We start from the raw sequence: 25,504 nt of genomic DNA on the forward strand, positions 1-25,504 counted from the left end.
CCAATGCCAGCTCTCAGCAGCCCTGGCAGGCTGTGAAACAGAAACCAAAGGTTGTGAGAAGTAGCCACCCTTTCCTGGGACAAAAACAGTGCTTTGTGTGGGATGACTCAAATGCCAGTTGAGGAGCAGGTTATCCAAAACCGCCCCCATGCTCCAAGTTCCAGCCTTTTCTTGGCCATCTGAACGCAAACAAAAACCATTGTGACATGCACCACTTTCCCAAGAGGTGAGAAGTCCCAGATGTGTAGCACTATATGGATGGAAACAGCCCTGGAGACTTAGGGCAACTTCTCAATATTGGCTTTATTTACAACTATCTGAGTTTGAGACCTGGAATGGAGTTGGGCAGCAGTTGCTCCTGTGAATGCTGCGTGTTTTCTGAGCTTTACCACGCAGTCCCTCCCAAATTGATCCTAACTCTCGCTGCCTCTTCCAGCATCTGGCAAGATGAGCTGCCTTTGTCTTTCTCACTCTTATTCAGAGAGGAGGGGGATGAGGCTCCTTAAGCATCAGGCAGATGTACTTGAGAGTCCTGAGGACTTCCCACATGCAGGGTCCCATTCAAGAAGTTTCTCAGGCCAGGAATTATCAAACATTATGTTACTGAGACCTCCAAATAAAATATATACATTTGCGTTATCCCCCCACCCCATCACACCATCTTGCAGTGGACTGGCCAATGTACATCAGAAGAAACACACCAAGAATTTAAGGTCTCCTGGTCCACTTTGACCCTGAAAAAGCATTTATATGGACCTGTGATACTTCATCATACAGAGTGGGGACTGTTTTTATCCGATAAAATAAAAAGTAAGTAAGAACAACCTTTTGGATATGCCTCCATGACACTAAATAAAGCTGAATGGAGTTACTCTCAATTGGAAAAAAGCCCAGCCATCACATTTGGAATTACAAAAAAATTCCACCAGTACTTGTAAGGAAACCTTTCACCACCATAACAGACCATAAACTCTTTTGAAAATAAAGCTGTGCCAGTCACTACATAATTTATCTCTTGCTGAGGAGATCCCTTAGGAAGAGGAAGCTGTACAGTTGATGGAACATTGGCTCAGACACCAGTGAGGACTTCCTAGATTAGATGATGGACTAGGCAGGATCCTATCCTAGTCCTGGTCATACAGTCCACATTACACAGCTAGCCAAAAACTAACCCAAGAGAAGACCTCTGCCCATTTTGGAGCAGGAGTACAGAACTGAGCAGAGAAGATGGCTTCATATAGTCGAGTACCAGAGTCATTCCCCTGTAAGAATAACACCATTAAAGCTGTATGAAGCCCACCCAGAATTTCATGTTCTGCATGCAGAAGCTCCAGGTGGGGCTGGGAAGCCCTGGTTGCAACCAGGCTGCTTGCAACACAGGCGATACTGAGCTAGATGGACCCCAAATGGACTGGTGCAACAAGACAGCAGCTTCCTGAATCCTGTTTAAATGTGCTGCTTGCCATTTTCATTTGCCGGATACGGGTTTGAGCACCTTTGTTCATGGAAGGAAAGCCAGTTACAAATAAAGCCAACTATGACTATGACTGTACCAATAGGCCCAGACATGATCATCAAGAGAGGCCATGCTCACCATGCCACATGGGTGGAATGCACATCCTGGATTTTTGTTCTTTGGCCAGGCTGATGTGGCATCCATCCTGATTATTTCAGCTTTCTCAAGGGTACCAAGATGGTTGTACGTCAACATCTCACATACTATTGTGACATAACATTTTCTTTTTAAAAAGCACTGCGGCAAACAACATTGCAGAGTTAATTAAAATCAAGGTCCTGTGATTGAACTGGCTTGTGCCGGAAGTAAAGTCAATGCAAGATTCTTAGCTTTGTGACCAACTGACTAGGATGAAACACTACCTATATGACCAACTCTCAATATTATGTCATGCTTAAACATGACAATGAAAAAGAATCCAAGATGGGGCTATACAGACTTGGAGCTGGTGCTGGAGTCATCAGAGGCAGAGAACAGGTTTAGTTCCCGCTCCACTGGTATCCCCCCAAACCCTCCCAGATAAGTAAATGGATGCTATTAATTCCTGTGGGGAGGAAGCATCATGCTTGTCAGGGCTACTAGATGAAGGGCAGATTTTGCCCTCCAACCATTCAATTGGGTTGCATGACCCGCATGGACAAGGGATCCATGGGGGAGCTGCAATGTGTCTTTGTACCCACAGCACGCAGAGACAAATTGCCACCTCCAAGGGTCTTCGCAACATACAAGCTCTCCCTCCACACATAACCCACCCAAATGGCAGTCCTTTGGCCAGCGATCCCATGCTGAAACCATTGCTTCATAGAACCTTGCTTAATTCAGACATTGAGGTTTTCTGCTGGATCCTTAACTTAAAGTAGGCTCTGGACACCACAGGGGCATTCTGTAGTAGAAAAGAACAAACCATAAACTCACCTACTCGTATCACATTTCCTTTGAGGATATAGCACATCATCGCACACACATTCAGCTCCGTAATCCTCTTGGTAACCTTGAGAGCACTCACTTAGTGTATGTGCTTTTTCAAATAATCTGGAACTGCTTCCAGCTCCAGACTTTCCCCTCTTTTCTGTCTTTGGATGAGACACAAATCGGATCTGTTAACACCCCCCTTCCTGATGCTGAGGGACCAAAAGACTGCTGTTGCTATGGGAAGCAGGACAGTTGTTAGGAAGGAAAGCAGATTGCTAAGAGACTCTCACCGGTTACTAAGCACCTCACATCACATCACTGGTAAGCCCTTGAATACGCTCTGCTAATAGGAGGCTAATTTGGAGGAGAAATTCTAGTTTGCAAGTCTGTTTGTAGCAAAGTCAAGAAAGAGCACCTTAAAGATAAATGAATTTAGAAGTGCCCAGAGTGATTAAGAAGAGCAAAACAAAATTACAAGCAGTCTGTACTGAAAACAATGAAGGGGACTCAAAGAAGAGCAGCCATCGAAAACAAGAAGAGAGGCAAGCACTGTAATTTGCAAAAACAATGAAGTTTTAACTGGGGTCGGTGATGCAGCACCCAGGCTGTGGGTCTCCCTCCTTTGGAGATTCCCCTGGCTCCCTCTCTGTTAGTGTTCTAACACATTCCTCCTTATTATATTCCCAGGTGGAAGTGGGATGTGAAGAAGGGCATCTCCATGGACAGTCAGAATTACAGCAAAAGACAAAACATTCTGTGGCTGTCTGAAGCATTTCTATTCCACAGCCAAAATGTAACAGGAGGAAACTTTGGGGTAAGTACCATTTCCAATTGGTTTACATATCAGTAGTAAGACACAGTTATTGTGGAATATGGAGGGGGCCAGACAGAGTGAGGAGGAGGTATGTGTGAGGTGGGGCTCCCCACAACCTGTCTCGTTCAGGGGTCTTAAGGGAGCAGTATTAGGAAAGCATTCTGACTCAAGCCAACTGCATGCGCTATTGATCCACATGTCCCCACCCTCTGAAAATATATAATTTTACAAAATGCAGCTGAGAGGCTCTGTGGTCTGTCTTGGATGACCCAAGTTGGGGGAGGAAGGGGCTCTTTCACTCTCCCCCCTTCCAGCACCTTTTTTTCCTTCATGTGTTCCAGTTGGAGCAGTGGCTAGAGCATTCACCACTACTGGCAGCTAGGAATCATATCTAGCCACCCAAGTGGTATAGGCCAGCTGTCTGCAACTGTTTTTATTTTAGCACAGTTTGGGTTTTTTTCCATTCCAGGTCAATATCAGAGGTCTGCAATTTTGAAATGAACATCTGAAACATCCTTTCTTATCCTACACACAGACAAACACTGAGACACACCATCATCCAAAGGGCAACCATAGCCAGAGCTGCGCATGCAGAAGCGCCACAGATAATCCAAGACCATTGCTTGGCATGGCTGAATTTTTGACACTCCTTGATGTTTCTGCCAACACTATCCGTTTACCAAGCTGCACAAACAGATCAAGTGCTGCCCTTTCTCCTACAGCTGCTGAAGAGGAAGACTCCTGCTTCCTTGGCTTCCTACCTCTTTCCTTCCTGCTCAGTTCCACCTTGCCTTAGAGGGCTGGGGGGAGTGCCCACAGGATGCTCAGCCTCGTAGTCCCAGCGCATCACTTCCTCTTGAATTTCATGGTCATTTTCCACTAAGAATTCCACAGCATTCTTGGGAAGGGTGCAGACTGAAATGAAATGGCAGTAAAGCAACGGAATTATAACCACACCATTGTGGGAGCCAACTGGAAAGACACGTTTTGTCTAAATGTATGGGTTTGCACTTTGATGTTTAACTGGTAACCTTCACTTCATTTGGGCAGGAGTCTCTGCCACCCCCTGCTTCTATATGCAATGCACCATCAGTGAACACTGAAGGGAACCAGTTTGGACTCAAAAGTCCTACAAGAGACCCTCCTTCCTACAACACAAGACCTCTTCTATCACCTGAGACTTACTGATGCTCTCAGCTTGTGCATGAGAAGCAGGGCTACTAATGACAGTTCCACAAAGATTGAACATCAAAGTCTGAGGCAGAACCTTTCTTGGAGGCACCATAAATGCTTTCTACAGGAGCTGCCCTTTGGAAGCCAGCAATCATGGCAAGTGGTTAGGTTCTATGTGAGCAGAATCCCACCACAGTTCAGGTGTTCTGTGACCTGCTGCTGCTAACTGCAGGAGGTTTTCACATGTGTTGCTGGCCAAAGCACCCTTTCTCTTTGAGCTGCTTTCCAACCGAGACTCCTCCCATGAGCCAAGTTTGGTTTGGTTTCTGGACGGGGTGGATTCCTCATATGGAAAATGATCACTATGGCAGGCCCCTTTCAGCTTTGCAGTCCTGGGAGTCTGAGCTCTCCTTCCAGAAGCAGCACATGCTGAAGCACCCAAGGTTGCTCCCACCCCAGGGCCAGTGTGCTCCAGTTAGCTATTCTCAATGGCGGAACCATATGGCCCCCTAGGGAGCCTTGCCACATTTGAAGGGGGCTACAGACTAAAAACTGTGCAATGTTTTCCTGTGTGTGTGGTACCCTTGTTTGACATGGGGGCCCTGAAACCTGAAAAGAACTCCTAAAGGACAATAGCCAAACAATGAGAATGGCTGCTCGAGGGTTTACAATCAATTGCTTTTGCTCTTTTTTAATTATCTCCAAGGATTTCCTAATTTTCAACACACAAAAAAAAGGTGCATCAAAGCTGACAGACTTTTGCCCAAATATACCAAAAGCTGCAACCCTAAGCTCTCTTCCCTAAAAGCTCAGTTGAAAGCAATGGGATGATGGCACAAGGAGAGTTGGGCTTGGGGTATAAGAAACACACCAGCCCAGAGAAAGGACCCTGTTCTGCTGCTGCGGTCCTGGGCCCTGCCTGAATGGGAGGCCACCTGAGAAAAGAAGGCAGCTGCTCCAAGAGAGGAGGGGATGTGTGCAATGGATACAGTAGTGTTAGTGACCCAGATGGAAAGTTGCCACTATGTGTCCAGAAGATAGCTTCAGTGCTGGTTTCAGATTGCTGGGGACCTGGAGCAAAGCCCTGCACTGAGCTGTCGTGGCACACACACACCCAACTTTCCTGGCCCATTGGGTGCTGCCACTCCACCAGTTTTGAGGTTCCAGGCTCAGCCTGCCAGGGTGGGCCCTCCAATGGGTGTGAGCTCTTGGTCTGTGCCCCACCTGGTTAATGCCACCCTGGGGAGAAAGGTAGGGGTAGCTTCCTGGAATCTGAAAGTCTACCCCTTGACCTTCCATATCTCATTTTAACTACTGGACATTTGTGCAGTTTGACCTTCACTGGATTCCTCCCAGAGCACCTCCCCCCCCCCCTACAGAATCATTGTCTACATTTTCTCTAGTATCTAAATGGGAAAAAAGCTCACCTGATGCCCTTGGTCTGCGTGCAGAGAATGTACAGTGTTGTTAGGTACAAAAATATCCACCACACACTGTGCATGCAAACACTGTCTGATGTGGAAATCTTTGCTCTACTGTCTACTCCATACTCCTGGAGGGCAGAACTTTTGTGCACTTTTGCATGCATATTAAGTGGAATTGCATGTACCAAGGGAAGTGCAAAGTTCCCTATTCCCCATCCCTCTCTATGCTATCACAGGTCAATTTCAGACTCAGACAAGGGAATTTGACCTCTTTCTGTGCTCATTTATTCTCTCCTACAAATGCCAACAGCACCCCCCACCCAAGGAGGACTTAGCTCTCCCTTGCTCTCTTCTGTTTCCTCATCTATTTATTCATTTATTTATTTTTCACATTTTTATACTCAGGAGCTCAGGGTTTCATACATTGTTCTTTCTCTCCTTTTGTCCTCACAACAACCCTGTGAGGTAAGTGGGCTGACTGGCCCAAGGTCACCCAGGAAGCTTCATGGCTGAGCAGGGATTTGAACCTGAATCTTCCAGGTCTAATTCCAACTCCTGAACCACTGCTATGCCATTCACTTAAGGTGAGCTGAAGCAGGTTCAACAGGGAAGAAGCTTTCTTGAGATACTTCGAAATCAGTGTCATTGCAAGAAGACAAGATAGCCAGGCTCGAAGGTTGTTTTGTGAACTGCTTGTCTTCATCATTTGGGTCCAGCAAGAATAGACCCCAGTCAGTTCACCTGCTGGGATGTGTCAGTGAATTGGACACCCAGTCCACCTGACCAGGAAAGTTCCGGATGCCCAGGAGGTTGTAAAAAATGCAACAAGACAACACCATCACATTTAGGTTCCATAAGATCAAACCCAAGGGTGCTTGAATGTGTGCCAGCACAGCTCTCAGAGATGACGCATCCGTGTGTGACTGAGATGTCTCTCACCTCCCTGGGGATCAGAGAGGTGTAATGGTGTCTGAAAGGGTACAACTCTGAGTAATTACAGATAGGGACCATAGGGTTTTTTTGTTTGTTTGTTTGTTTTTGCTGCTTTATAGTTCACCCTCTGATGCTCTGCTTGTGTTTTTGCTAAGACCCACATGTGTGCACTGCAAACACCCCAACCTTTCCCAAAGTCTGTGTGGTTTGTTGCTTTCCTCCTTTCTTGATGCAACCCCCTTCCCCTCCCATTTTAATAAAAGCCTTCTTTTAATCCTTCTTCAGTCTGTTGTGTGGTGGAAGCCAACCAGGACCCTTGTACCAGCCCAGTCCAACCTTTATTACAAACTACAGCAGTGGGAATCCCCCTAGAAGCTAGGAGAGAGGTTCTTGAGGACAGTCTCTGTCTGGCACTATCCTTGGATGTTAACAGAGTCTGCTGATTTTGACCCTGGCATAGGGGCAGATCTGACGGAAGGCACTGGCACTCTGGCTCCGCCATCACCACACCCCCATTTAAAGTCAACCCCCCCACTGAGCTCAAAAGTAGAAACAAACTTGGCTGAGGGAACAGCCATTGCAGCATCAGCAGGTAGGAAAGAGGATTTCATCATCATCATTACTAACATTTCCATCCCACCCATCCTTTAAAGACCTCAGCTTGGTGAATGTGGTTCTCCTTGTGGCTTGATACTCACAATCACCTTGTGAGGTAGGTTAGTCTGAAAAGTAGTAATTATCCCAAGGTTACCAGTAAACTTCATGACTGAAAGGGAATTTGAACCCAGCTCTCCTAGACCAACACTGGAGCTCCTCTCTTTCTATAATTCTCCTTGAAAGACACACACACATCCCACATACACATCCCACAATGTTTCAGTGTAGGAGCATGTGTTTACTGGGGTATCAGAGTTCTGTTCTAAGAACAGCCATGTTTCCAAGAATGATAAACTGTATCTGTATGCGTGGGAGTGGGGCTAACTCACAGCTCTTCTTGGCTCTGCCTTATAGTGCAAGTTGCCCCCTCTTCCTAGTTTATTTCCTGCGCGCTGTCTTCAGAGTTCATTTCCTGCAGTTGTCTGCTAAAGAGACTCTCAGTGCCTCAGCCCAGAAGGAAGGCTCAGTCCTGACCCCACATCCTCCCCAATTGGTGCACTCCTGCAGCTGGGCCTGCGGCAACACAGCTAACTTGTGCTCAAGAGTCATCTGGCTCCAAACTACATAGCAGAACAACAAGCACAGCTTGAAGTGTGGTGTCTAAAGGAAGATCTCACACTGGTGCCTCATGTCCACAAAGACAGAATGCAATTCAGGAACATACAAGTGGCAGGTGCTGGAGGCATCCATCAAACCAAAACTGGCTTTCTCCAAACCTGGTGCAGTTGGAAACCCTCAGAACCATTTTGGTCAAGGATGGCAGCATGAATATTCAGGGAACCAGTTGCCTTTTTCCTCCAACAACGATTTTTCTGAATGAGATTCAGCAAGGTATTAAAAAAAAAAAAGTAGGGACTGGAATCTTCTCATGGCAGCATGTCTATTTTGTGGACTCTTTGAGGAACATGCGCAGTGGCAGACATTTCCCCTCAGTGTTCAGGCTGGGATTTTGTTGAGACTGTTTTGTTGAGACTGTTTCAATCATTGAGTGGAATGATCAGATCCATAAACAATGTGGGAGCGTGTTGATTCCCTGAGACCGTGCAGTGGTTTGACATCCAGTTGCTCTGGGCTACCCAAAATGATTGCATGTTTGAGGCTCCTACTCTAATTTGCTCACCCTGTTCCAAAATACAGTTATCAGGACCACTGTGGTGCACTTTGGGACCTGACTCCTGGGCATCTCAGGGTTCTAGTTAGTTATCAAGACTATGTCATATTCTGCGAAGCTGCATTATCAAGGCATTCAACTCTGTGTTTCATTCTGGGCTGACTCAGTCAACAGTTTTGACTGAAGCTGTATCCAATGGCATTGCTATGAGGCTGTGGGCCACACTAGGTGATGTGCACAGGGCAGGGTTACACCACTACTAGCCAAAAAATTTTAAATCTCGGTACTTTTGAATATTACCATCATATTATATACCAATCGACGCATGATTTCATGCAGAATGCAATGAAGCAAACCACACTGAAATATCTCTATTCTGTGAAAAGTTACAGCCAAAAAAACCAGTGGGTGGGGCAATGGTACATCATCACATCCACTGCCAGTGTACGAAAGAGGGAATTTTGTCAGGAGCAGCTTTTTAAGCCCTTCCGTGTTGAGCTGCCCCTGCCAAAATTCCCTCTTCTATACAATGCTTAAAGGCAGAGGCACTCTGTCCTCCATTGTATCTGGCCAACCTGCCAGCAACCTTGGACCAGCACCAGGTCCTTTCATGGGTGGCACCACATATCAAATGTCCCCAAGGAGGACCATCAATGAACTCTTCTATTGGAGCCCCTCCCAGATGCCCTGATCCCTGACTTACCCTGGAGCAGGCACCCCATGCCCAGCGTGGGGAGGCTGCCTTGCCCTTGAGGGGGGCAAAGAAGTTTGGCTCACCCCAACCAGACAGAGGGGGCTGGCAGGGCAAGCAAAGAACACTGAAGGAAACAAGCCAGGAACAGGAAAGGCCTTTTCTGCCCCACCTGGAGGAAGGGGAGGGGCCAAAAGGGGACGGGCTTGCTCCATAAAACAGGGAGGCCAGGGATGAGAGGCAGGCAGTGTGAAGCAGGGAGATGTGAGCTGAACAGCTGCTGCAGCTCTGCTAAGGAGGAGGACAAGGGTGCTAGAACCCCTCCCCCCTCCAGCCAATCTGAGGCCTCCCTGGGGGTGGAACAAGCCTGCTCCAGGCCCCTCTAGGGGAGGGCCCCTACATCTTCATTCAAAAACCAGGTGGCCTGTGGAAGCATCTTTTCCACCAGGAGACTTCCAACTACTGATGCTTCTGTGGGATGTGCTGTTTGACAGTGCTTATATAACTAGGGCACATGTTAAGATGTTATGGTTGTATTATCATTTTAGTAATTTAGTATTGACAACCAGCTTTAGTGCCCAATTGAAAGATGTTCTAAAGATATCAAAGACAGTAATCACTATGATGAAATCCTGGTCTAGCCTACCCAGAACTATATTTCCCAGGGTTCCCTGTGGAAATCTGTGATGTGCAGACAAGGTCAGCTGTGCCATGTAGGCCTGAGCACAATCCCAGTAACCTGCCCTTGTGCTTCTTCTGGCCATTGCTACCTGCTGCAGGTTAGCTTCTGCCGGAAAAAACTACCTAGCTCCTGGGAAGAAAGTAAGGCCTGTCCTCACTTCCCATTTCGTTTTTCTTGCCCAGCCAACCAAGAAAACAGCCTCCATCTCAGGTTCAGATTATGCTTCAAGCTAGGATTTATTTAAACTAAAAATACAAAAGTACACACTCCTGCCTTCCTAGTTCAACATGCACACTCAATTCACGTGGGCTTCATCAGGCTTGTGGAAGGGGGCTGCCAAAGTCTTCCAGGTCCGTTTGTTTCAGAGACACTAAGCCCCTTTGCTCCCTGAAACAAAAGGAGAAGGGAAGTTAACCAGTGGAAGGGAGGGAGGGGCACCTTGAAAGCTATCATTTCTTTACTGGGCATGTGAAGCTGTTCAAAATGCCACAGCCAGAGGCAGAACACATTGCTCCAGTAGCTGGGGAAGTGACATCACTTCTGGGTTCTCTCCAGAGGACGGAATGCTCATTGCTTCGCACTCTGCCCCCCCTCGTTACTTATCTTATGGAGTCTACACTTGAAGGGGAGCCTCCACAGGTGAGGGAATGTGGGGGTGCAAAACCACCAGCACCTCCTCTGAACTTAGGGTGGAGCCTGAGCAGCAATAATGCGCTCTCCCTTGGCATAGTGCCTGGGGCAGATGCCCCTCAGGCTCCATCTTAGTAATGCCTCTAGCCATAACAAACTAAAGCATGCAGGTAGGCGGCCAGCCTTCCACATGCAGCATTTTAGGGCAGAATTAGAGTCCAGAGCAAGCCATCTGAAACTGGCTGTCTAGCTCCAGGTCTCCAGGCCTCAAAGGCAGTGTTTGCCCTTCTCTCCCTGACCTGGTGGTGCCATGGCCTCTGCTGCCCCTCCTCTGGCTTCCTATTGGAATCTAGGGAGCATGAGGAAGAGGGAGAGTGGAGGGAGTGGAAAGACAGAAATGGGAGCCCCTCCTTGCCAATTCGCAACCTCATGAACAGGCTGGCTGGATGTCTATAAGGTTCACCACTATAAGGCTCACCTTCCTGAGAGCATGGTATACTGCAATGGTTCCCAAACACCTACAGGGGAGTTGGGAACCAGGTAAGTCTTGGTGAGGGGTGGCGACAGCGAGGGCTTTTAAATAAGAAGGGTAGCACTGGCCATCTGGAGGGCTCAGGGGAGCTCGCAGACCCCTCTGCAGGCCTCCCTACTGCTCCAAACAATTCTCTTCAGCTATCACGACCCACTTCTAGGTTGCAATTGTAGCTGCACTAATTTCTTGGTCACTTCCCTTATGGAGGAATGGCCTCTTTCCTGTTACCCTGAGGGGCTGCGACCCACCAGTTTGGGAACCACTAGCATAGTGGTTATGGAGTTGGACTTAGATCTCAAAGATCCAGGTTCAAATTCCTGCACAGCCATGATGTTTCCTGGGTGACCTTGGGCCAGCCACTATCTCTCAGCCTTACCTACTTCACAGGGTTGTTGTGAGAACAAAAGAAGGGAAGGAATGATGCACACCACCCTGAGCTCCTTGGAGGAAGGTCACTATAAAAATGTGATAAATAAATGCTCCACATAAAATGTTCCCAGGACAATTTCCTGAACCACAAGCTTTGCAAGCACATACTTGCTTTTGTAATACTCATGTTAAAGAAACCAAAATGTTAATTTTAAATACATATTTTCCAAGGTAGGGAAACCCACTGGCACAGATGGAAGCTTTTATTCCTTAGCAAACAGCAGCTTCCAGGGTCAGGCAGGAGGCTTGATTCTGACTATGACATGAGTAGGATTAAAGCTCCCCTCCTACACCATTGCCTTGATTCATCTGCTAGTTTTTAACAAGTTTAAAGTAGTATGTAATTAGATCCTATGATACAGGCCTAGGAAAGAGGATGCACCAAAATGAACAATGGAGGATGTTCCTTGGAATGCATTAGCTCCCTTCTAATCAGGCATTGGAATGCACTGCTGAACCCAGAGTCCCCGACTGCTTCCACAGCAGCTTCTCAAGACCATCCTCAAACAGCCAAGCAGAAAAGCATCTTCCTTCCAAATGCCTGCTGAAATGGGTCGTGATCCTGCCCCTGGTCTGCAGGCCTCAGAATTATTCCAGATTAACAGATCTTGTTCTCAGTGACCAAGGTGGAGGTGAAGTGGGTGGAGATGCTGCACACTGCCCTGCAGACTTCAGTTGTCTTGTCATTTGACAGCTATGGAAATGCAAATGCTTGGTCATTTATTAACCAGGCTACTGGGGATGTTAGCCCCCCACCTGCAGTGTGGTGTGCCATGTATGGTCAAAGAACTGATGGTGTACCCTAACCATTTTAGTGCCTGGTCAGTGTGCCAGTGAGATGAGGAAGGTTGAAAATCACAGTCTTACAGCAAGGAACTCAAAGGCAGGACCCCAAACCTGTTGCCTGCAAATATTTCCTGAGCAGTCCAGAATGCAGGCTTTGCATCACACCAGTGCTACCGATGAAGCAGCTACGGGTTCTCCTGAATCAGGTGCTCTTAAAAGCAAAAGCCACTCCTCCGTGCACAGCACCTTCTCAGCCACTCCCTTTCAGAGCCCTCCTTGAAATCCATCTTTTCTGCACAAGCTTTTGGCACAAGGCCTTGCTCCTGTCCCCTACTGTAAATACGCTGACGTACACGTCACTGAAATGTTTGCAAGGCTGCTTCTCCTGCCTCTGACCTTCTTCCTTTCTTCCACTGTCCTTGTGTTATTTTCTGGGCTGCAAGCCTGGGGCAAGGACCTGACTTCTCACTTAGCCTGCACATCACATGCTGTATCAATAAACAACAAGCTAACCTTGTCTGTGACAAGGAACTGCATTGGGAAATATCAGGGCAGGTAAAGCAGAACTTACTGTCTTGTCCTGAACCTGAACCTTCAGCTTCCACACTCTGTGGGAGAGAAAACGCAAGCGAATGTCATCTATCAAACCTGTTCTTCTCTTTTCCATGCAAGCCAAGCAAATCCTCAAATTTCTGCCTCAGGGCAGGACAACCACCACCCCCTCACCTCTGCCTGCTGCATCCCCTGTGGTGCCCGTAAGGGTACTAGGGTACCTACATCCTTGACTGTCATGTCCTGGTCAAACACGTCCCAGTCATTGGCATCCCTGGACAGTTGCGTCAGGTTTTTTGCATCCCAGTCATTTGCATCCCACTGTAACTGGGCATCAAACAAACTATAACTAGGCAAAAAAAACCACGTTATCTATTCTAAATTTCTTATCGCAGCCGTAACTAACCTTACCTTTCCATTTTAACAACAAAAATTACAGCCAATATTAAATATACATATATTGGGACTAGTGGTGTTGCTAGGGGGTGCAAGTCGCACCAGGTGATGCGCACAGGGGTGGGGGGCGGTGATACCGCTACTTGCCAAAATTTTTCAAATCTTGGTATTTTTGAATAATACCACCATGTATATATCAATCAATGCGTGATTTCATGCAGAATGCAATGAAACAAACCAAATTGAAATATCTCTGTTCTATCAAAAGCTATAGCCAAAAAATGTAGCAGGGGCCAGGCAATGGGACATCACCATGCCTACCACCCAGGTGTGGCCCCACCCACTGCATGGGAAGAGGTCCCTCATAGGGGTGACACGCTGGCCTCCTGCACCAGGTGACACAAACCCTAGGTACACCACTGATTGGGACACAAATGTCCAGGACACCAAAAAAAACCAGACACAAATGTCCAATACCAGGACACATTTCACTGGGACACAGTTGTCAGGATGCAATGATCCTTCCATAAAGCAACAGCAGCCTCAGTTAAGGGCAACCTGCTGTGTCAGCGGAAGGCGTGTTTCAGCTTATAGAGCAGCTCAGCAAAAGTCAGTCACGACTCAGTCCCTTCAAAAGACGTGCCAGAGATCCACTTTAACCCATTTTCAAAACTGTGAGCCATCTGGCAGTTCTAGAGCTCTGAGACCTTGGATGCACCTTCTGGAGAGGAGCTGCATTCATCTCTTGCAGAAAAAGATGACTTGAGAGAGCGATTTGGCAGGTGCTCTTATCAGTGGGCTCTAATCCACAACTGCTTCTGCCACCATAAATCTGCCAGCCTTCCAGGAGTCACAAGAGTCTTTGCTGGGGTCTTAAATTGTAGTTGCACCACAAGACCTCTTGTTGCTTCTCTTACTCAAAGCCACTCTCACCAGCAGAAGGATTTCCCTTCAATTCTTAATCTGGGATTACCCCACATTGAGGAACAAGAGCAAAGCCTTTGTACACCCACAATATCTATCCAGCCTGGTGACCAGCGCTGACCCACCTCCAGCAGTGGCATTGGGGCCAATTAGGTTTGGGCACTGGCTGAGAGCCCAGGCCTGTCAGAGGGCCCTCTGGAGAGATCAACCCCTGAAAAGTCAGGACCAGCAGTAGCATCCCATGCACCATCGGGGGCAGGTGGGGGCTGCTATGGGGGTCCCAAGCTTTTAAGGGAATTCTTTCTGCTCTTGCTTTGCTCTGCTCAAAAAGGTATCCCTTGGACACGTGTGAGACTGCAGGGGCTCCTAGCAGTTCTCTGCTTTTACTCCTTTACTGCTGATGCCACTATAAAATGTGGAGGTGCTGTGACATCCTTATGTCACGTGTTGTGTATGCGTGTGGTGTCCTTGGGGTATCTTCCCACGGTTGGCAAGGGTGCCTGTTGGTGTGTTGCTCATTCTTAGTGGCTGGCAGGACAGGATCCCCCCCCCTCCCAGTATTGGCTGCTCATTGATTAGCTGCCTCCATCTCCTGCTCAATTCACTTGGGTGACACTTCTCTGCCTATCAATGTTGCGGCTGATTGGATGCATTGATTGGCTCCTTGGACACCACACCAGTCATGCACCAACCCTGGTGGTGACAAATGAATGTCACACCACTGGCATGCGGATGCCATGGTGATGATGCATCAATACCAGGACGCCACTCCATGGACAATGGGCTTTGTCGGTGTTACCCTCAACATTGCAGGTGTTACATGGGAGGGCCGTACCAGCATTGCTTTGCCAGGACAGGCTTAGTAAATGGCCCTTGTTGACCCAGTAGTAGTGCACCATGGGTGTGGCATTGCCAGGATGGGCTTAGGATATGACATGAGTCAGGAGGGCCTGGACCTCACCAGGGTTCATAACTGGGTTGGGGCATACTTAAGAAGATTGCACCTCTTCCATGTGCCTTCTCTTTCAACCTCACTGCTCAAAAGTGCTTCTCCTCCACCTTATAGTGACCTACCAATTTCCCAGGTCACTTCTCATGACATAGCCTCTAACCTACAAAAGCTCATAGCACCCCAATTATGTTATTCATCTATAACAGGGGTGTCCAAAGTTTTTGGCAGGAGGGCCACATCATCTCTCTGACACTGTGTCAGGGGCCGGGGAGGAAAAAAGCATTAATTTACATAAGTTTACATAAATGAATATATTAAAGATGAACTTATATGAATGAATGAAGGTCTTGCAATAGCTCAAGGCCTATAAAAGGCCTTGCACAAAGCCAGGCTGGCCTTTCCTTTGCTGCCACTACTGCATCACAGATGTGAAACAGCAAGCAGTGGAGGGAGCCCTCAGCCCACAGCTCACGCGAGACGTCAAACAGTTGCCTTCATGCTGAGAGCAGTTGCATCAGGCCAGTGTGGGCTCCAACAAATCTCCAGAGGGCCAGAGGCTCATTGGAGACTGGGGGCTCCCTGAGGGCCACATTGAGAGGCCTCGAGGGCCGCAGGTGGCCCCAGGGCCAGGTTTTGGGCACCCCTGATCTATAAGATGCCACAAGAATCTACCACAGTCCTGGGACTGTTCCTCCCTCATTTCCTCAGCTCATCCACTATTGCTTAGGTTAGTCCAAGCTAAGCCCAGAAAGGACTCAAGTAGGTGCCAAGCTGTCAGACTAGCCAGAATCTGCACAAGAGAGCATAAGCCTCTCTTGACCACTGCCACACTGCATAAAAAATGAGCAGACACTTCCCCTCATAAGAACAGCCCCACTGGATCAGGCCATATCTAGTCCAGCTTCCTGTATCTCACAACAGCCCACCAAATGCCCCAGGGAGCACACCAGATATCAAGAGACCTGCATCCTGGTGCCCTTGCATCTGGCATTCTGACATAGCCCATTTCTAAAATCAGGAAGTTGCTCCTTACCTGTCCATCTTGCTTTGCTTTGCTGACGGGCTGTGGCATTACTTTCTCCAGTCCCTGAGCAAACCATCCGAATACGCTGCTGGTCAGAAAAGCCTTATTAGAATAATTTCTAAGATCCCTCAGCCCTCTCAGCCCCCAACACTCTCAAGACACATTCCTATTGACAGCCTCCCAAAGAAGGACAGGCTCATGTCCCTGCATCTGATGGAGACACTCTTACCTGCTGCCATCACCCCCAAGCGAGCGAGGAAAGAGAGACACACTCAGGCCAGACATGCTGTCCAAAGAGGCCCCATGCTTTGCTCGTGGTGCACAGGGAGGGCTGGTCGGCAAGCTCCCTGCCTGTGGAGTCCCTGCAGAGTTGGCTGGAAATTATTTACAGGGAAAGCGTGAAAAGTGAAACATACACTTTATTCTACAAGCATGTTATTGTAATTATTTGTCGATGAAGTGGCATACAATAATAAAAATTAAAGCAGTTAAAATGTATTTGTTTGTTCAAATAGGTGTATTCTGTCTTTCAAGTAAAAAAAAACAAAGTGTTTTAACAAAATCCTTTTTTAAAAACGTACAACTGTAAACAATAATTTTAAAAACCAGCAAAATAAAATGAGCAGCAGGTCAGCAGAAGATCAAAACTATCAATGCCAACAAACAAATGCAAAATAGGGGAGTCCCAGAGCACCATGGAAAAAAGATGGCCTCTGCCAAATACTTGAAAATCAACATGGAAGAAGGGAGACTGACCTCCCTACTGCCAGAATTTGGGTGCCACTGTTAAAAAAAAATCCCTGCCCAAAGTGACCATCCCCCATAACTCAAGTGGAAAGGCAGACAGAAAAGGACCTCTGAGGAAGATCTCACTGTGTGGGCAAAAGTGGGAAACAGTGATATTTTTTTTCTTGTAAATCACAGCTGGTGTGCACTTGAGTGTGAGGTCACAGTCAAGAAAGAAAACTGGCAAATCAATCAAAATGACACAGATACGTGGGGGAAGGGCTTGTGCCTTGCTGAGGTGGTGTGGACACTATCCAGTCAGTGCCTGCAACACTCCCTCCCATAATCCCACTGCAACATCCCTCCCCAAGAGTTGTGCTTTCAAAGCTAACAACTGCAAATTGCCAGCAACTCAGATTAGCTGTCTCAATATTGAAAACCCACAATTCCCCTCACAGGGCAATGTCACCTGAGGGATTGGTGGTGGCTGCAGCTCAGTCCCACAGAGAAGGAAGCCCTTGAAAAGACCCGTGGTTAGTATCATTCCTGGAAAAGCCAGCAGCCACAACTGATCACTCACCTCGCTTGGCAGCATTTTCTTCTGCGGTCCTTTCCTATTGCACAAATGCAGAGAGAACAAAATAAGAATCTGAGTTGGGAATGGATCCCTCACATGCTTTGACAAGGAGCAGGGAGGAGGCAGCAGCTGTCAGAGAGTGACCAGTCTGTGACAAAACAGCCAAGTGCCCAGGAATCCATCCCAGCAGAATGAACTGACCCCTCCTCATCATGGCAGTACCCTCTCCTGCACCCAGGGCTGGCTTTATTTCAATTTGACCCATCTGGCCAAATTGGCCCTGCTCCTAAGGGGCCCCCACACTAGGCCGGTGGACTGTGACACTTGCCTGAGTCTGAGAGATCATTTTCAGGCAGAACCTCCCCAAGCTGGCAGAACAGACTCTGCCCGGACTGAGTGAGTGCTTGCAAAGCTTCCAAAGCACAAAAGTCCCACCAGAGCCAGGGCCAGCCTTAGGGCGATTTGACCAATTTGGCTGAATTGGATCCTGCACATGGAGACGCCCCAAGCTTAGGGCAGCAAGCAGAGTGCCCACAGCCGGCACCTTGCTCTGTAGCTGAAGCTCTGGCATGGAATCTTCCATGCCGAAGCACTGTGAGAGAGTGCAGCAAGTGGAGCATTGCTGCTGGTCCTCCCACTTGCCCCTGGGTCAGAATGGCTCGAAATAGCACCCCTTGAAGCGGTTGGTGGTGACATTATCATGTCCACCACCACCTACTTCCAGTTGCTGCACTTTGTGTAGGGCGCCATTGGCCCCAGGCTCCCCACTGCCACCATTCTGAGCAAAGAGTTCTGTGCGACTCAAAAGTTTGCGCAGGACATTGCAAACCTCATCTTATGGTCCCTGTGAATTTTGTTTGATAAGAACATAAGAACATAAGAACAGCCCCACTGGATCAGGCCATAGGCCCATCTAGTCCAGCTTCCTGTATCTCACAGCGGCCCACCAAATGCCCCAGGGAGCACACCAGATAACAAGAGACCTCGTCCTGGTGCTCTCCCCTACATCTGGCATTCTGACTTAACCCATTCCTAAAATCAGGAGGTTGCGCATACACATCATGGCTTGTACCCCATAATGGATTTTTCCTCCAGAAACTCGTCCAATCCCCTTTTAAAGGCGTCTAGGCTAGACGCCAGCACCACATCCTGTGGCAAGGAGTTCCACAGACCGACCACGCACTGAGTAAAGAAATATTTTCTTTTGTCTGTCCTAACCCGCCCAACACTCAATTTTAGTGGATGTCCCCTGGTTCTGGTATTATGTGAGAGTGTAAAGAGCATCTCCCTATCCACTCTGTCCATCCCCTGCATAATTTTGTATGTCTCAATCATGTCCCCCCTCAAGCGTCTCTTTTCTAGGCTGAAGAGGCCCAAACGTCGTAGCCTTTCCTCATAAGGAAGGTGCCCCAGCCCCGTAATCAGCTTAGTCGCTCTCTTTTGCACCTTTTCCATTTCCACTATGTCTTTTTTGAGATGCGGCGACCAGAACTGGACACAATACTCCAGGTGTGGCCTTACCATCGATTTGTACAACGGCATTATAATATTAGCCGTTTTGTTCTCAATACCCTTCCTAATGATCCCAAGCATAGAATTGGCCTTCTTCACTGCCGCCGCACATTGGGTCGACACTTTCATCGACCTGTCCACCACCACCCCAAGATCTCTCTCCTGATCTGTCACAGACAGCTCAGAACCCATCAGCCTATATCTAAAATTTTGATTTTTTGCCCCAATGTGCATGACTTTACACTTACTGACATTGAAGCGCATCTGCCATTTTGCTGCCCATTCTGCCAGTCTGGAGAGATCCTTCTGGAGCTCCTCACAATCACTTCTGGTCTTTACCACTCGGAAAAGTTTGGTGTCGTCTGCAAACTTAGCCACTTCACTGCTCAACCCTGTCTCCAGGTCATTTATGAAGAGGTTGAAAAGCATCGGTCCCAGGACAGATCCTTGGGGCACACCGCTTTTCACCTCTCTCCATTGTGAAAATTGCCCATTGACACCCACTCTCTGCTTCCTGGCCTCCAACCAGTTCTCAATCCACGAGAGGACCTGTCCTCTAATTCCCTGACTGTGGAGTTTTTTCAGTAGCCTTTGGTGAGGGACCGTGTCAAACGCCTTCTGAAAGTCCAGATATATAATGTCCACGGGTTCTCCCGCATCCACATGCCTGTTGACCTTTTCAAAGAATTCTATAAGGTTTGTGAGGCAAGACTTACCCTTACAGAAGCCATGCTGACTCTCCCTCAGCAAGGCCTGTTCGTCTATGTGTTTTGAGATCCTATCTTTGATGAGGCATTCCACCATCTTACCCGGTATGGATGTTAGGCTGACCGGCCTATAGTTTCCCGGGTCCCCCCTCTTTCCCTTTTTAAAAATAGGCGTGACATTTGCTATCCTCCAATCTTCTGGTACCGTGGCTGTTTTGAGGGACAAGTTGCATACCTTAGTTAAGAGATCTGCAACTTCATTCTTCAATTCCTTAATAACCCTTGGGTGGATGCCATCAGGGCCCGGTGACTTATTGATCTTTAATTTATCAATGAGGTCTGAAACATCTTCTCTTTTAACCTCTATCTGACTTAACTCCTCGGTTAGGAGGGGCCGTTGGGGCAGCGGTATCTGCCCGAGGTCTTCTGCCGTGAAGACAGATGCAAAGAACTCATTTAATTTCTCTGCCATCTCTAAGTCTCCTTTTATCTCCCCTTTCCCTCCCTCACCATCCAGAGGGCCAACCGCTTCTCTGGCGGGTTTCCTGCTTCTAACATATTTGAAGAAGCTTTTATTATTCCCCTTAATGTTGCTGGCCATGCGTTCCTCATAGTCTCGCTTGGCCTCCCCTATCACCTTCTTACATTTCTTTTGCCACAGTTTATGTTCCTTTTTATTCTCTTCATTAGGGCAAGACTTCCATTTACGGAAGGAAGCTTCCTTGCCCTTCACAGCCTCTCTAACTTGGCTGGTTAGCCATGCGGGCACTCTCCTGGATTTAGTGGAACCCTTCTTTCTTTGCGGTATACACCTCTGCTGGGCCTCTATTACTGTTGTTTTAAGCAGCCTCCATGCATTCTGGAGAGACTGGACTCTTTTTACCCTCCCTTTCAACCTCCTTCTAACCAGCCTCCTCATTTGAGGGAAGTCCGCCTGTCGGAAGTCAAGGGTTTTTGTTAGAGATTTGCCTGGTATTCTTCCCCCAACGTGCACGTCAAAACGGATCGCAGCATGATCACTGTTCCCCAATGGCTCAGTAACGTTTACATCTCTAACCAGGTCCTGCGTACTGCACAAAATTAAATCCAGAGTCACCTGTCCTCTGGTGGGCTCCTTGACTAGCTGATCTAAGCCACAGTCATTTAGCACGTCAAGAAATCCGGTTTCCTTATCGTGACCAGAACACAAATTGACCCAGTCAATATGAGGATAATTGAAGTCCCCCATGATTACAACCCTGTCCTTCCTTGTCACCTCCCTGATCTGTTTCCTCATTTCAAGGTCCCCATCCGATTTCTGGTCTGGAGGACGATAGCACGCCCCCAGTATTACATCGCTGCACAAGCCTGGTAATTTAACCCACAGAGATTCTACGGTGGAGTCGGACCCACCTTCAATCTCTACTTTGTTGGATTCTATCCCTTCCTTAACATAAAGGGCCACCCCACCTCCAACACGCCCCTGCCTGTCCCTCCTGTAGAGTTTATAGCCCGGGATTGCGGTATCCCACTGATTCTCCGCATTCCACCAGGTTTCCGTTATGCCCACTATGTCAATATTTTCCCTTGTCACCAGACATTCCAGTTCTCCCACCTTTGCTCGTAGACTTCGGGCATTCGCATAAAAGCATTTATACACGGAATGCCCCAGGATGGGCTGCTTATTCGCTCCTTTGTCCCCGCATCCTCTCATTGTGCCAAACCGTCTATCACATCCCATCACCCTACCTTTCCCAATTCCTTCTCCTACCCTGCCTTTGTCTTGTTGTTCTCTAACCTCCCCATCCTCATCCCATAGGGATGAGGAGTCCCGAACCGGATGCCCCTCGGCTCCTGTCGGCCTTCCCCCAGGGATCAGTTTAAAAGCTGCTCTGCCACCTTTTTAATGTTATGCGCCAGCAGTCTGGTTCCATTCTGGTTCAAATGGAGCCCGTCCCTCTTGTACAGGCCCCGCTTGTCCCAAAACGTTCCCCAGTGCCTAACGAATCTAAACCCCTCCTCCCTACACCACCGTCTCATCCACGCATTGAGACCCCTGATCTCCGCCTGCCTAGCTGGCCCTGCGCGTGGAACAGGTAGCACTTCAGAGAACGCTACCTTTGATGTCCCAACCAGGTTGCCTGTCCTTGATTATCTTCTTCTCTTCTGCACTTACCTCATTCTTTTTCATGTTCTCTGGTTGTGGAACCATTTTTCCAAATCCCTCCATCAGCCAAGTGAACACTTTTTTCCCACCACTGGAAAGATATAGAGAGAAGAGGACCAATTATGGTGACAGTGACTCTTACCAATCCACAACAAGACTAACTACTACAGCTCCCAAAAGACCAAGATGATAAGAAGGGGCACAGTATAATATGTGGTACTTTGCCCAGTAGCATAGCTAGAGGGCGTGCAAAGCATTAAGTTTTGAAGGGTGGCATATGCCTCCTTTTTGCTTTAGTGGCCTGGAGTGGCTCCAAGGGGAAGAGGGAGGGGCCGCTTGCACAGCACGATGAGACTCCCTGCAAACTTAGCGCTTTGCACCCCCTCTAGCTATGCTACCGAGCAAAGTACATATACTGTGCCCCTTATCATCATCTTGGTCTTTACACTACTGCTTTTGCTTCATATTTTTCCCCCCCAAATTGTGATATAAAAAGGAACAGGCAAAGGAGACACCCACTAACAGCCTCCTTCACCCTGTTCCTGTGCTGGCAAGAGTTTCAGAAGACAGGGTCTCAGGGATGTACAATTCCTTCAAAGAGGAGGCACAGATGAATGTGCAAAATGGTGATGCGGGGGGGGGGGCGCACGCTGGCAAACATTATCTCCAGCTCTGCGTGAAAAAGAGTCCTATTCAAATCAGTCCATCTTTCTTCAGTGTAATAATGTGAGGAACAGGGTGCAGCAAACTTCAGAAATGTGTGAGATGTGGGAGAACTCACCTTTTTCCTGGGGCATTATTATCTGAGCTGGACTGCAACTCGTCAAAGCTTCCCTCATCTTCAGTGGGGCAGAGCAAATCTGGAAGGAAACCATTAAACCAACAAGGAGATCTATTTTGGTGTACTGATGGTGGCAGACAGCAGGGCAGGGCAGATGACTGAGAAATCAGGGCTGGCCCATTCATGAACCCAACTGAGGAGGCTGTCTCAGGTGGCAGATAGGCAGGAACTACCCACCTCTACCCGCCCACCTGTCTTTACCACTCCTCCTCCAACTCCCTGGATTTGAAAGGAAGCAGGAGGAAAGGGTGGAGGAGATGATGCTCTAACCATCACACTTCTCTCCTTCACACTTCCTCTTGTACAGGTGGGTATGAAGAGGAGCACTGCCAGCCTCTTCCACTAGACTTTTCTTTTCCCAACCTGCCCCTTCCCCCCACTGGAGCAGAAAAACCAGGGAGTCATCACTTACATGTCTGCACTGACTGACCCAAATGGGGGATTAATCCTTTGCAGGATCTGCACTCTTGCTGGCATGGAATCAGATGAGCACTAAGGGCAATGTCAGCATCCTGTAAACATGGCTAATTCCTCTGCCCTAGTGACTCAGTCCCTGTGTCAGTCCCTGTGTCTGTCCCTGTGTCTTCCTAACAAACAACACTGGCTTATTTATTTGGAGCACAGACCTTGCTCAACTGCCATAGGTACAGACAAAACAAAAACAAGGAGAGCAATTCCTGCCACTCTCTGCCTCTCCCCCCCCCCCCAGTATTCACTCTCACTAATGTCTCTGAGAGAGATCACCACAGCTCAGTAGAAAACAACCAGCTTTCCCTCCAGTTCAAAGCATCCCAGCGGGGTTGGTCTCTGGAGGATAGAGCATGCTGGATGGACCAATGCTCTGAACTTAGGAGAGTCCTCCTCCACTAGGAGAGTCCTCCTCCTGAAGCCTTTTAGGCAATTTAGATGTGTCAGCCCTAGGGTTATGAGCTCTCATTCCCAGATGAATCCCACCTCAAGAGATGAAGGCTCTGCAAAGATACCAGCCCTCAAACGTTTGGTTCCAAACACTCTGCATCAGGCCTGGTTGCACCCTCCCTCTGATCAGACTTCCTCTTAGCTTCCTTCCTCAACTAGGATAGCTGCTTAATTCCTCCTAAGCAGGTGACTCTTCCAGATCTAAGCCTCACATGAGCTCCTGAAGTGTTTACACACAACCACACAATAGCAACATTCTCCTTCCTTCGATAGGTCTTTACAACAAGCCGAACCACCAGGGCCAGCCCTCCATGAGGCCAGGTCAGGTCCTCACCTCAGGCACCAAATTGGCAGGAAGGTCCCATTGTCCATCCTCTGTCTACTCGCTTCCACTGCTCCTTCCATTCCCCAGATTAGAAAAGGAAAGGAAGATAGAATGGGGGAGAGTTTCCAATGCTCCAGCATCCACTACTCTGTCCCCCTCTTCCTTCTCCAATCCAGAGAGTGAGAGGAGCCAAGGCTTGCACAGCACCAGGTAAGGGGGACAGCATTTGGCACACTGCTCAGGCGCTGGGAGGAATTAGACCAGCGCTGAGGACAACTGGGGTGGTGGTGGTTAGGAGTAACAGCTCACAACCTTAGCAGCTATTCTCCAAAGGACAGAGAAGATGTGCAATAGCAGCACATCTAGCCACAACAGTGGCTCCAGAGAACAGTGGCTCCCTTTCCAATCAGTTAACATTTGACATGCCACATCAGGGCTTGCACATGAAGAGGTTGGGTATGTGCATAAGCATTTTACCTAGTTCATCTTCCTCGTCCTCGTGTAAGCTCTGGACTTCTGTCTGAAATAGACACACACACACACAAAATCACACACACAAAGACTTGTATTGGTCTTGGTGCTATGTAACATAGTCATAAATGATCCTGGAGTTAGGTGTAAGCAATGCAGTGGCCAAGTCTGTGGGTGATGTCAAATGATTCCAAGGTGATGAACATGGCACACCGCTCCAAAAGAATCTCGCCTAGCTGGGCGAATGGGCAACAATATGGAAAAGGAGGTTCAGAACAAGGGGATACTAACCAGTGCAAACAGTCCTAGTATCCCACATATGTTAATGGGGTCTAAGCCATTGGAGACTAACCAGGAAAAAGATCTTGAGTTGGTACAGCTCAGTGAAAGATGCAGCAGCTGTGAAAAAGGCAAATTCCATGCTAGGCTCCATCAGGATCGAGAATAAGACAGCCAGTATTGCAATGCTCCTATCCAGATTGCTGGTGAAACCAATTCGGTTTCAATCCACACTGCTGCCATGGATTGCATGTTTGGGGTGCAGTTCTGGTTGCTGCACCTCCAGGACAACATTGCAGAGCTGCAAAAAGTTCAAAAGAGGACACCAGAGGGATGCAGCGCCTTCTTTGTAAGGAAAGGCTGAAGAATGGGGAGCTTTTCGATTTTAAAGACAATAACAAAAGTGGGTCATGATTAAAGGTTTATAGAATTATGCACCATTTTTGGAGAAAGTGAACTTTTTCTTCTCTTTTTCCAAATACTAGAATGCAGCTGGGGGCTGGGGATAAGAATAGGCCCTCAGTTTGGCTGTACTTGTCGTAAGAGGCGACTAAACAGCCACCGGGTAGATGGGACTCGTCAGCCTGGGAAGGCAGCTCATCTGAGAGAAGGAAAACTCTGATCCCAAACCTCCACTGCCTTGTGGCTACATCCAGTTATGGAAAAGGCTTCAGGAGTCAACCTCGAGGCAAAATCTGGAGCCGGAGTCCCTGAGGCAGTTCATGGCTGAACACAGTCACGTTCTGGCAACTCCTGCGACGCCGCTGGAACCAACCATATTGGCCTCTGCCTTTCCATTGGACCATTTCAGTGACGTGGAGAGGGGGGATTTGCTGCATGGGTAACAGCCTATCCTCCATACCT

Source organism: Tiliqua scincoides, chromosome 9 (genome assembly GCF_035046505.1).
Source record: "Tiliqua scincoides isolate rTilSci1 chromosome 9, rTilSci1.hap2, whole genome shotgun sequence".
NCBI classification, from domain to species: domain Eukaryota; kingdom Metazoa; phylum Chordata; class Lepidosauria; order Squamata; family Scincidae; genus Tiliqua; species Tiliqua scincoides.